The 13,397-nt window shown below is 45.8% G+C and overlaps 1 pseudogene; it reads right to left on the bottom strand.

Moving 5' to 3' along the window:
* Window positions 1–2,959: 2,959 nt before the first annotated feature.
* LOC141511820 (mitochondrial ornithine transporter 1-like) lies at window positions 2,960–4,033 on the bottom strand (annotated as a pseudogene).
* Window positions 4,034–13,397: the final 9,364 nt, after the last annotated feature.

Raw genomic sequence — 13,397 nt, 5'->3', positions numbered from 1 at the left:
AATGCAAACGAAATGCATTTCCAATTTCTTGGGGTGGGGGGGGGCTGTGGGATGGCCATCCTCATCGTGACTACTTTGCCTCTCTCGGGGAAGTCTAAGACCTCGGCTTACCTGGCTGCTCTGTCACATTGTCGGCTCCTATCAAGCTCACAGTCCTGGATCTTCTTTGGATGACTGTTGTTTCCCCCCCCCCCATCTTGTGCCTTGGAAGGTGGGTGGGGGAAAGCCAAGGGTAACTCTTTGTATGAACTGTCATGTTCTCCTTCTGCCAAGACTTTTGGGAACCAAGTGATCCGGGGCCTCTGTCCTCCTAACCTTTGGGTTAGTGGCAAACTTGAGGAAGGCACCATCTCTCCCTTCAGACAAGTCATTTATAGAAACAACAGGAGTTGGGAGAGCCAGAGAGGGGATTCTACTGGCCGATGCAAAGCCCCAGAGGTGGGAGATGGGATCCAGAGTTCAGGAATGACTCCAGCTTGACTGACATCGAGAGAACTGGGAGGGGATCAATGGACGGGTGGCTGTGATCCTAACTGAAAGAGAGATTCCTTTGGACGATGCTAGAGAAAACAAAATTCATGGAATTTGTCTTCTTAGAGTTTTTTAAACTTAGCAGTTTTAACGGGTGGGTGATTACAATTTCAGAGCTGGAGGGACCTTAGAGATTATTTTCATTTTATAGAAAAAATGAACCTCAGAGACAAAAGGATTTTCCCAAGGTCACACAGCTCGGTCAGTGGCCGAGCTTAGCCACCGATATCTGGACTGCTATCAGAAGTAGGACTTTTACTGCGCCTGCTTGGTGGGGATCCCCGGGAGCCCCCCTGTCCCTCTGAGCAGACTGTTGATTGGAGGAGCTGAGGAGGATCCAAGGCAGCGACAGAGCCCCTGACGCAAGGAATGGGTTAAGACCGTTCCAAGGGCTTGCTGGGCCTTGTGGTTCAGTGGCAGGCCAGGGCATGCTGGGAGTGGTAGTTCTCAGAGCTGCTGAGGCCAGGCAGGGACTTCCCTCCCCTCCCCTCCCCTGCTGCTGCTGCTGGGCTGCTCCCTGCCCTGCCCTGTCCCCAGCTCCTGACCCTGCGATGCTGGGCAATGGCAGGCCGCCCAGTCCAGCCCAACCAGGAAGGCAGGAATTTCCGGGTGTTTTTCAGGAACTGGGGGAGCTGAGGATAGAGGCTCAGTGTGGGATCCACCCTGCCCCCCCATCCTAGAAGGAACCACACACTGGCAAGGATGGGAGGGCTCTCTCCAACCCCCATGTTTTCCAGAGAATGAAGCAGGTCCAGAGAGGCGGGCACTTTCTTCAAGGTCACACAGCCATAGTCATCAAATGTTGGCGCCGGAAGGAGCTTCAGAAAATCGTGGAGCCCAACCCCCTCATTTCATGGGAGGCCTGCGGAGAGATGCCCATATTTTCCAAGCCAAGAGTGCAGTGCTCTCCTCTCCTCTGGGGAGGGTGATTTATCTTGGTCTGAGGAGAGCCCATAGGAGCCCCAGAGCAGGGGACTGGCCCCTGGATGGTCTGCCGGTCAAGACTCTGATTTGTTCCAAGCCACTGGTTAGGCAATGCCAAGCACGCACAGGACTGGGCCAGGCCGGACCCTCCCAGAAGACCTCAGGCAGGGAGGCAGAGGGGGCAGCATTCTCTAGCTCCAGGGCTCTCAGAATCTGACAGCTCTGTGTTGTGGCCTGGATTCCATCAGCTTTCGTCATCTTCCCCTGGGAGCTCCCAGATGTGGCCAGAATGATTTTCCTAAAACACAGGGTGACCAAGTCACCTCCCTGATCAATAAACTCCCTTCTGGGATCAACCGCAAACTCTGTGTGGCCTTGGAAGCCTCCCACAACCTGGATCCCATCGACTTTTCCCCATGGTATGCATTTCCCCTTTCACCTACTGTACGGCACAGCGAAACAGACCCCGTTCCTGCTTGGTAGCCGTGATACTCCATCTCCCATCTCCAGACCTTTGCTTGGCTATTCCCCAAGCCTGGCAAGTCTTCCCTCTTCACTTCTCTGCCTCTTGGAATCCCTAGCTTTCTTCCATCTTTGACATAAAACTTTTCCTGATTCCCTCCATGCTCTTCCCCCATCAAAAATGTTACTTTATATTTATTTTTGAATATATTTTACATATTTTTTCAAGTAAGACTATTTTAATGGATTTTTCTGAGAAAACATCAACTCTGAAACTTACCCAATAACAGATACAGGGAAAGCATACCAATCTGGAAGCCATAGACTTCTGAAGGAGAACTAACTCTGTTTCTAAGTACCAGAGATCAAGAAAATTATATTTTAAAAACCATCTGCTCAGGGTGTCTCCATAGTTACTTTTGAAAAAAAAAAAGTCATACATTTAAAGTGTGCTAGTCAAATAATTATTCCCAACTTCTTCTGATTCACTTTATTTATTTATTTATTTTGGCAAGGCAATGGGGTTAAGTGACTTGCCCAAGGTCACACAGCTAGGTAATTATCAAGTGTCTGAGGATTTGAACTCAGGGTCCTCCTGACTCCAGGGCTGGTACTCTGCTCCTAGCTGCCCCTTGATTCACTTTAAATGCTATATTAACACCTGATCAGCCTTAGAATTTTTCTGGTGGAATTTAAGAGGAATCCAAACTACATCTTTCACCTGAAACCCTTTCCACACTCCAAATACAAGGGCAGACGGGATGCTAAGAGTCTCCATGGACTTATCTGAAGTCATTTTCAAAACAAATTCTCAGGGGAGACATAGTTCACTGGGCATAATTCCTCCTAGTTAGAAGAGATAGAACATCATCTCTCAAAAAAAACCAAACCACTACAGAACCTAAGGCATGGACAATTTAGATTCTTCGGGGAAATGAAAGGGGGTGGGGAGAGGCGGGGAAAATCCCTAGAAGCTAAAATAATTCCATGAAACTCAGAGATGGACAGCAGTTGTCTTTTGATCTAGTTCCACCAAGATACTTTAGTAGGCTTCAGATTGGCTCATCACCAACTTCCTACTATTATTTTTATGCCAGAAACAGGGCACCATTATCTGGGAAAGCACGAATCAAAGTGGATTTCATTCCAGAATATAAGACCCCTTACCGTATTTTTCAAAACAATTGCAACTATCTCCACGAAGTCAACCTGTTTTCCAGACATGGAAAGAACTTGGATTCTTGATTTGATCCAATCTGCTGGATACACAGCAATCCAGAGATGTATTCCTCCAAAGCCATCACTTACCATCAAAGGGATGGGTCCTAACTCTTCTTTTGATCTTCCTGAGGCAAAAAAACCAAAACAAACCAAAACACAAAAAAACAAAAAAACTGATCTGCTCAGTTCATAGCCACCTAAGAAGGAGAAATATCCAGGTGCTCCCTAAGTACAGTACTGAGAGTCCATAGTAGAAACCCAGAGGACCATCCTTTCAAAGAAGGCCTTTCTAGGGGCAGAAGGGTGGATAGAGCACAGGCCCTGGAGTCAGGAGGACCTGAGTTCAAATCTGACCTCAGACGCTTAATGATTGCCTAGCTGTGTGATCTTGGCCAAGTCACTTAATCCCATTTTCTTAAATAAATAAAATTTGAAACAACAAAAGAATACCTTGACTATTGCCCATACTGTATCCAGGCCTTCTACTTTCTTCCCTGATGCCTGCATTTCAAACATGGCCTATGGTGGACACTTCACCAGCCCTGTAGGGCACAGCCCCAGGTGGTAAAAGCAGACCAAAAGAGCCTGTAGTTCCATTCCACACATTACTCAGTTTTGAATTCTTCTCCAATCCAACTATCTTCCTCACAATTGTTGGCAGAAACCATAGCACCTGAAGAGGACCAAGTTTTCTGCAGTGCTGGCCATTAGTGCTGGGGTGGGCCCCTGGTAGAAGCCTTGAAAGCCACAGTTTACGGGGCCCCTGTTCAAGCTGGGAAGTGTCTGTATCTTCACCTTCCCCACATTGAAAGGCTGCCCAGGCATCACTCATTGTCCTTCCTGCGGTCCCTAGAGCGAGGTCGGTGGCAGCATGGATGGCAGCATTGAACTTCATACTGTCTCACCTGTTTGTCTTCCTCTTGCAACGGAAATACCCAGAGTTATGGTTGATAATGCATCCCCCGAATACACGTGGCAGGGTAGGGAGGCATCTGAGTCAGTTCTCCAGAAAGTGCAGGTAGCTGAGTGGGAAGTGAAAACCTATTTCACACACATTTATGTTTGTACATATTGTCTCCCCAATGGACTGTAGACTCTTCAAGAAACGGGGATGATTCAGTACTGATGATGAGTCCTGGCATACACTGGGTGGTTCCTAGACTAGTAGGGGTAGAAATCCTTATTTTGTAGGTAAGGAAATGGGCTTCAGCCTAGTCACCTCAAGCCTTAGCCCTAGCTCCCCCCAAATAAAGTTGTCCTGAGGAGAGTCTGTGAGGAGGAGAACAGAGCAGAGGACCAGAGGGCAAGACCTGGGCCCTGGTACTTCTCTGGCCAAGCCTCTGGCTGAGTCTGTAAACACAATGAAAGGATTCCTGAAGCTTTTTTCCTGATCTTCCAGATCTCCAATTTGCCCCCTTAGAGATCCCACAAGCCAACAACCCTGGATTCTATAACTGCTGGCTCTCTCTCTCTCTCTCTCTCTCTCTCTCTCTCTCTCTCTCAGACAGCATCTCATTTCCCTCATTTTAATTCCGACCTCTAGGTACATGACATAGAAATGCACAATGGCATCTCCTAGAGATAACTTCTTGCCACATAACCCAGGAGGTTTCAGTCAACTTCTCTATGAGCCATGGACCCCCACCTTGTAAATCTGTTAGGATAGAACCCAACACCCAGAACTTTGCCACAAGAAAGGAACTTGTTGCCATTCAAAACCTCTTCTTCAGTTGGAACTCCAGCTAGGGAAGGATTGACTTCAACCTGAGGTCAATGTTCAATGACTTCCACATGGACTGATGATGATCTGTGGAGGACATGTCAAAGTGTTTAGCCCATTTCTCCAGGATCATGGCCCTATCACTAACGAATATGGCTAGTACTGGATTGCATTTTTAAGTTTTGATTTCCAAATTCTCTCTCCCTGCCTCCTCTCCCCCCCCCCCGGGAGATGGCTCATAATCTCATACAGATTATAAATGGGCAATCATTTCAAATATTTCCATGTAGTGTGTAGTGCACTGTGTAGTGGAGATGCATCATAGGTCTTTTGGCCAAAAATAACCTTCCCAAAATTACTTCGTTACTAACAGCAGAAAACTGAATTTTATCTTCCTTCTTACTGAGTCAAGAATTCTACATTTCTCTCTGTTTCACTTAAAAAAAGATGACTCAATGGCAACTATCAAAACAATCTGGGATTGACTAAGGAATAGAATGGAGGATTGGTGGACTAGATTAGCTACATAATACATTGTAATAAATGACCAGAATAATCTCATGTTTGATAAATCCGAAGAGCCCAGCTTTGGGACAGAAACTCATTATTTGATTAAAAAAAAAAACTTCAGGGAAAACTGGAAAACCATATGGCAGAAACTAGGTGGAGCCCAGCATCTTATATATACCATATACCAAGATAAGATTAAAAAGGTACTCATAAAGGGTGGTACCACAAGCGAATTAGGAGAGCATAGAAGAGTGTGCTGGCCAAACATGATATAGAGAATATATTATAAATATATATAAAATATATTTATATAAAAATATAAAATGGATAATTTTGATCATATAAAATTAAAGTTTTTGTATAAACAAAATCAAGACAACCAAGATTAGAAGGAAAGCAGAAAACTGAAGTGGGTGGAATTTTAAAGCAACTCTCTCTGATAAAGGTCTTATTTCTCAAATATATAAAGAATTGATAAAATTTTATAATATAAATCATTCTTCCATCGAAATATGATCAAAAGAGAGAAACAGGCAGTTTTCAAATGAAGAAATCAAAGTTTTCTTATAGTCATATGAAAAAATGCTCTATGAGGTAGTTAGATAGCACAGTGGATAGAGCACCAGTCCTGGAGTCAGGAGTACCTGGGTTCAAATCTGGCCTCAGACACTTAATAATTACCTAGCTGTGTGACCTTGGGCAAGCCACTTAACCCATTATCTTATGAAAACTAAAAATAAATAAATAAACAAACAAATAAACAAACATAATAATAAGAATAAAATAATAAAAATAATATATTATAATATAAATAAATAAAAATAAAAACTATAAATAAATAAAAATCTAGATCACTACTATTAGGGACATGCAATTAGAGACCAACTCATACCTATCAGATTTGCCAAAATGACAAAAAAAAGAAAATGATAAATATTGGCAGGAATGTGGGAAAACTGAGACACTGATGCATTATTGGTGGAGTTGTGAACTAATCCAACCATTCTGGAGAGCAATTTGAAATTATCCACAAAGGGCTATAAAATTGTGCAAACTCAGTGATCCAACAATGCCCCCTGCTAGGTCTGTATCACAAAGAGATTTTTCTAAAATGAGGAAAAAAAATTTGTACAGAAGAATTTGTAGCAGTTCTTTTTGTGGTAGCTCAGAATTAGACATTAAGGGGATATCCATCATGGCTGAACAAGTTATGCTATGTAATTGTAATGGACTATTATTGTGCTGTAAGATATGATAATTATGATGATTTCAGGAAAACCTGGAAAGACTTACATGAACTAATGCAAAAATGAAATGAGCAGAACCTGGAAAGTACTGTACACAGTAACAGCAACATTGAACAATGAAAAACTGTTATTCTCAACAATACAATGGTCCAAGATGATCCCAAAGGACTCATGATGAAAAATATGCTATCTGCCTCAGAGAAACAAATTAATGTTGTCTGAACACAGACTAAAGTATATTTTCCTTCTTTCCTCCTTTCCTTCCTTTATTCCTTCCTGCCTTTCTTTGTCTTCTTGCATAAAATGACTAATGTGGAAACATTTTCCATAATGTATTATCTATATCAGATTGCTTGCCATCTCAAAGAAGAGGGTGGGGAAGTGGGAGAGATAGAATTTGGAACTCAAACCTAAAAAAAAGTCAATAAAGGCTGAAAATTTCTTTTACATAAAATTGGGAGGAAAATAAAACATTACTTTGAAAAAGGTTCCTTAGGCACCCAGGGAGCTGCTTCAGTCCAGTGAGAAGACAACGCTATGGCTATGCCATCTGGGTGAGGGTTGTGACTACAACTCCCAGTATATCTGTGCCTGCTGCTTGGTCAATCACTCCTCACCATGGGACTTCAAGGTAGATAAAACAGTAAAACAGTATTAGATAGAAAAATCATAAAATCACAAATCATATACTAGGGGATAATGGCTGACACCTTGATCTATGTGTGAAGTGGATTTCATGGAGGTAGAACTGCACAAAGTCATCATCCTCATTCTTTTTGAGTCATCAAGGGCCAGGGGCAAGACCAAAGTCAGGATGACCAGCAGTGGGCCCAGATGCAGAGCATGACCTTGGCATCTTTGATGTCTAACCAAGATCCGAGCAGTCCTTGGCACCTACTTCTGCCATTTTCATGGCCATTGGAACAAACTGTTTTCATCCTCTCATTTCACTGGTGGAAAGTCTTCCCATGCCTGTGAAGGGGTGCTCGGATGTGCTCAAGGTCTCTGAAGGACTTTGGAATTGATTGTGAGGCGTGGGAGACATTGGCACAGAACCGGCCAGCATAGCGAGCCTGCCTCAAAGAAGGCACTGTGCTCTGTGAACGGGTCTCCACTCCGGATATTCACGTGGACTATTTGTGCCTGACCTGTGGCTTAAGTTGTCCCATCAGTCTGTCCTTCAAGCATGAAGGAAAAACAATTTGACGTATAAATACCAATAGATGCCAGCCCGTGATTTTTTGCTCAGTCATTTTCCAATTGTCTTCAATGCTCTGTGACCCTATTTAGGGTTTTCTTGGCAGAGATGCTGCAGTGGTTTGCCTTTGCCTTTTCCATCTCATTTTACAGATAAAGAAACTGAGGCAAACAGGGTAAAGTGACTTGCCCAGGGTATCTGAACTCAGGTCTTCCTGAATCCAGGTCAGGGATTCTAATCACAGCACCACCCAGCCATCAAAGCTAGAGCTCTAAACTAGGTCTTTTCACTCCCAGTCCAAAATGGCACCGTGCTCTGAACGCCTTGGCACACTTGGAGAGCCTCTTCATGCTCCAATACCACCATGCCAAGGACAAAGTCTGGTAACCACCCCACAAGGGAAGAATTAGAGTATTTCTCCATGGGTCCAGGACTGACAGATGACTCCTACGCCCTGCTAGCCCAGAGGAAGGAACCCTCGGACTGCTAAGTATTCCAATGAGATACCTGAACCTGGTGCACTGATGACCAGCAATGGTTGGGAGCCATCTGCTGGTGCGTGGGACTGCCTGCTCCAAGGTGAAGGGCCACTCCTTGGCTTGCCTCTCTCAGTAGTAGCCACATTACTAATCCCAGTTATTGCGGGGGGTTGGGTCCATATCTCAGGGCCGACAAGGGCTCCAGGAATCTGGGAGAGCAGTCACAGCCCACCTGAGTGTTCGGGTCAGAGCCGGGGATGATAGGCTCCCAGGGAGTCAGGAAGGACAAGGAAGCCAGTTCAAGGCAATTCAATTCAACAAGTGTTTTGAGATGATGTTTCCATGTTAGTTCCTGGAAGCGTCATGGTTAGAGTTCCCTTAGATTTGAGTGCTTAGGCTAAAAGACTTCATGTTGTTCTGGTGAGATCATGGGAGGCTCCCGCGGTAAGATATGGGCTCACAATAGCAAGACTGGATGGCCAGACCAGATCTCACTGGGTCAAGTTCAATATGGCAGCAGGTCCAATAGAATGAGGAGCTGGGGCTGTATTGGCTTTACTGGGCTGGGTTGGGCTGGGGGGGGGGTTGAGAAAACAGGAGGAGCCAAATGAAAACTCTTTAACAACTTCATTTTTTCTGGAAACTAGCTCTGTGCCTTGGGAATCTAGAGGCTGATGCAGTGAGCCGACTCATTAAAAACGAGCTCAACATTTCCCCAAACCCCTAAATATTTTGTTTTATCTTACACACGGCTGTCTCTCCCATCCCATAGGTATGAAGCTGAGTCCACAAATTGACATATTTTTCTATTCAACTTCTTTGTGTTAGGCAACCAGGTTTGAAATTATCTAAAGCTACAGCGTCATCAAGAACACCTAAAACATAGAGCTTAGCACCAGAGGACAGAAAATGAAAAGACAGGCTGCTCCAGGTATCAGTCAGGGGCTCCTTCTCCTACCTCCCTTCCTGCGCAGGTGGCTCATCCCACTTTGGGCTTGCTCTCATGATTTTTTTTGTTGTGTACAACTCTACCTGCCCAGGTGTTGGGGGCAGGGTAGGAAGAACAAGTCTAGTCCCAGAGGGAGGGACAGAGACTGATGCTTGGTCCCCGGGCTGAGGCAGGCTCCGACTCCTTTCTCCTTTGGTGGAGGTGCCATGACTCAGCATGAAGGGCTCTAGTCCATGACTTGTCAGAGCTTGTACCAGCCCCTCCCTGATGGCCAGATAAAAGCCAGTTGGTTCTGAGGGAGGAATTCCCTCTGGCCAGGTTCCCATGACCCTGAGCATTCTAACTCTGAAGGGAGGGCAGATGGGTGAGCATCTCACACAGAAATCACAAGATCCCAGAGGCCAAAGGGAGAATTCATCATCATCATGTTCCTATGACTATTGGGTCCTCGTGCTAAGGAACTTCTGAGGGGTCTCAGTGGAGATGGTTGGGGAGTGCTTGCCCTCATCTTCCCAATGAGGATTCAGGAGCCATCAGCAGCCCCCTTTACTTCATGGCCTGACATCCCATTCACTGTTCCAGACCATCTTTCCATCAAGTTCAACCATGGTGGAGCACACCTGTGCTTGAAGACTTCCACTGGGAAGGCCCTCCCCCCAGGGACTGAGGCGCCCCTTCCTTCTTTGGGGCTCTCATTGCCTTCATGTGCTGGCTCTTCCTCTCTGGGAATCCCACCTCTCTCCTCTTCATTGCCCCTAGTTCTGCCCTCTGGGACAAGAAGAATAAGATGAGCTGTGGTTTCTTCCCCAGGACAGCCTCCCAAATACTCTGGTCCTCTGGAGTTTTCTGTCCCCCAAGCCCACAAAACCTGTCTGATGCCCTGCCCCCCGAGACGGAGCTTCAGAGACTTCCTTGCCCACAACTATGGGTCCTCCCACTTGGTCAGCTCTTCTCAAAGCTAAACATCCTCATTTCCCATAAGCAATCTCTGAATGTTCCAGCCTGGAGCTTCCTGTAGTTTGTTTTCTGGGGGTTGACCACTGGGGTCACTGACACTTTCTCTCATGGACCCAGTTTTCCTTCAGGCTTCTAAACAGCTGAGACATTCCTTAGCCCTTCAGGACACCCCCAGGAGGCCAGACCAGCCAGCATGGTGCTTTGGACCACCGCCCCGACAGCCATGATTTGAGTTAGATCATCTCATTCCATTTTACAGATGAGGAAACTTGGACCCAGCTGGGGGAACGTCAGAATGGATCAGAAGGGGATGATCCTCACTGTCATCCCACGGTGAAGAGATGACAAAGTTGGAGCAGGGAGGGGTCTGACAGGTCATCTTGTCCAACCTGCTCATTTGGCAGAGCAGCAAAATAAGGATGACTTCCCCAAGGTCAATCAAGTGACAGCGAGTGGAGGGCCAGCCCCTCCTCCCCCCAGTGCCTCTGCAGCATCTGGTGACCAAGAGGGCCGTGCCCGGGCTTCTCGGGACAACTGCCGAGATGGGCTCTCCGGACCCGCTCTGGGCTTTCTCAGTCCCCACCCCGACCCGCTTTCTTCCCTCCCTTCCTGCTGCCCTCATTAACCATCTACTGGCCACAGTGGGGAAGAGCAAGGGGGCTTGACCAGGAATCCCACAACCTAGGCTCATCCTCGAAGCCCCCGCCGATAGGAAAGGAGCAGCTGGGTGGTCAGGAGAGAGAGCACCCGGCCTGGAGGCAGGAAGACACTGACCCTGAGCAAGGCACTTCCCCCATTTACCTCAGTTTCATTATCTATAAAATCAGCTGGAGAAGGAGAGGGCAAAACCGCTCCTGTTTCTTTGCCAAGACAACCCCATTTGGGGTCATGGAGAGCTGGCCATGCCTGAAATGACTGAGCAGGCCTCAGCAGCCTTCTCCACTCATTTCACCACCTGTCTTCCAACAGAAACCAAGCCAGAGGGACTGAGTCCTAGGAGATCACCTAAAACCTGTGCCCGGATCATTCCATGCAACCAATATTTATTAAACACCTTCTGTATCCAGGGCCCCGTGCTCAGCGATGGGTATACAAAGCTGAACAAGATGGCACAGTCCTTGCTCATTCTCAAGGAACTTATGGACTGCTGGGATATATATGGCAGGTTCCTCCTGAGGCAGGAGACTGGGGGGGGAGGGGAGCGGAAAAGGAAAGATTCAGAGGACAAATTTGAGAGAGGACAGATGACATCCCCAGGAGTGGGGTCAAGGAAGACCCCAGAGAGGTCACGGCATCAGAACTGACCTTGAAGAAGCTTTCAACACGGTTTTCTTTCGTTCCCCTTAGTCCTAATTCCTTATAAAGAAAATGACTAATATGTAAACATAAATCTACATGTAAAATGTTTACTAGACTGTTCAACACTCAGGGGAGGGGTGGGTGGGAAGGGAGGGTGGAAGAAAAATGTGTAACTTAGAATTATGCATGTGAATGAATGTTGAACATTTTTTATAACATGTAATTGGAAAAATAAAGTAAAATATCAATAAAAGACTAAAAAAGGGGGGGAAGAAATCATGAGTGACCAGACTTCAGAAAAGTCTGGAAAGAATTACATGAACTGATGCTGAGTGCAGTGAGCAGAACCAGGAATACACATGAACAGCAACATTGTGTGATGATCGACTATGATAGACTTGACTCTCCTCAGCAGTACAGTTATCAAAGATAATTCTAAAACACTTGTGATAGAAAATACCATCCACATTCAGAGGAATGAAGTCTGAATGCAGACCAGAGCATACTATTTTCCATTTAGAAAATTTGTTTTATGCTTTATATTTTTTCTCTCTTGGTTTTTCCGCTTTTATTCTGATTCTTCTTTCACAACATGACTAATATAGAAATATCTTAAACACGATTTTTTAATATCAGTTTGCTGTCATGACAGGGAGGGAGAAAAATATGAAACTCAAAATCTTACCAAAAATGAACAGTGAAAACTAATTTTGCATGTAGCTGGAAAAATAAATAAATAAATTTATTTTAAAAATTAAAATAAAGTGATTTTCTTAAAGTCCAACCGTGTCATCTCCCCTTCTCTACACTACACTCTAGCGGCTCCCCATTACCTCCAGATCTGTTTGACACCTGAAGCCCTTTATAACCCACCCCCTCCACACCTTCCCAGTCTTCTTGCCCTCCATAACCGTTCACACTCCCCGACAAGATGGCATTTTCTCTAACTGGTCTCCCCCATACCCAGAATTATCTTCCTGCTCATCTTCTCTCTGGCTTCCCTGGCTGCAACATCTCCACTAACAGCCCCTTCTACCAGATCCCCCCCATTTCCAAGCCCTCCTTAAACGCTGATACCTTCAGTCTATTTTGTACACAGCCGTTTGCCTGCTGACAACTCCATTAGAACAGCAGCAACTTGAGGGCAGAATCTGACTTTTACCTTTCTTTGTATCTTCAGAACTTAGGATAGCACCTGGCATACAGGAGGAGCTTAATAGTTGTTTTGGACATCTACAGTCCAACCCCTTGGCCTCTCTGGGTCTCAAATGTAAAGAGTGGGGGGGGGTGACAACACTTATCCCACCCCCTCCAGGACTAGAGAAACAGTAGTTGCTACGGCATCTCTTCAGTTTAGGAGGCTCTGAGTCACTTCCTGTCTCTGAGCCTCAGTTTCTTCCTCTTTGAAATGGAAATGAGGATATTTTCAGGGAACATATTTTTTTAAGCCTTAAAGTACTAAAGAATTGGGGATAAAACACTGACTTTACTCAGAGTTCCCCGGGAGCAGGTAAATGTCGAAATGAAAGGAAAAAGAGGATCTGTGTTTGAGTGCGGACAGACCTGCAGGGGGGTCACTGCCTCCTGAGTGAGGCTCCTTGGAGAGCTCGTGGTGCCATAAGCAGGAGAGTCTGGGACCCTTGAAAATAACAGAGCTTCAGCTCCATGACCCCCATCTGTGTGTATCAATTATTCCATTCTGCTGCCCCCTGCTAGTGGTTCCTGGGCTCTGCAGCTGGCAGGCCTGGCCTTCCCCCTAACCGGTGACATCTTCCCTTTCTCTTTCCCTTCATCCTCCCCCTCTCTCCTCCAGTCCCTCCCTCCCTCTCAACACTAATCCTGTATTCATTTGAGGTTTATTAAGGATCTATTTGCCAATGGAAGGGGAGCCCCTGGAGCA

Source organism: Macrotis lagotis, chromosome 2 (assembly GCF_037893015.1).
Source record: "Macrotis lagotis isolate mMagLag1 chromosome 2, bilby.v1.9.chrom.fasta, whole genome shotgun sequence".
Lineage (NCBI taxonomy): Eukaryota > Metazoa > Chordata > Mammalia > Peramelemorphia > Peramelidae > Macrotis > Macrotis lagotis.
Note: the sequence above shows the minus strand (reverse complement) of the source record. Positions and strands in the feature narration are given on the sequence as shown.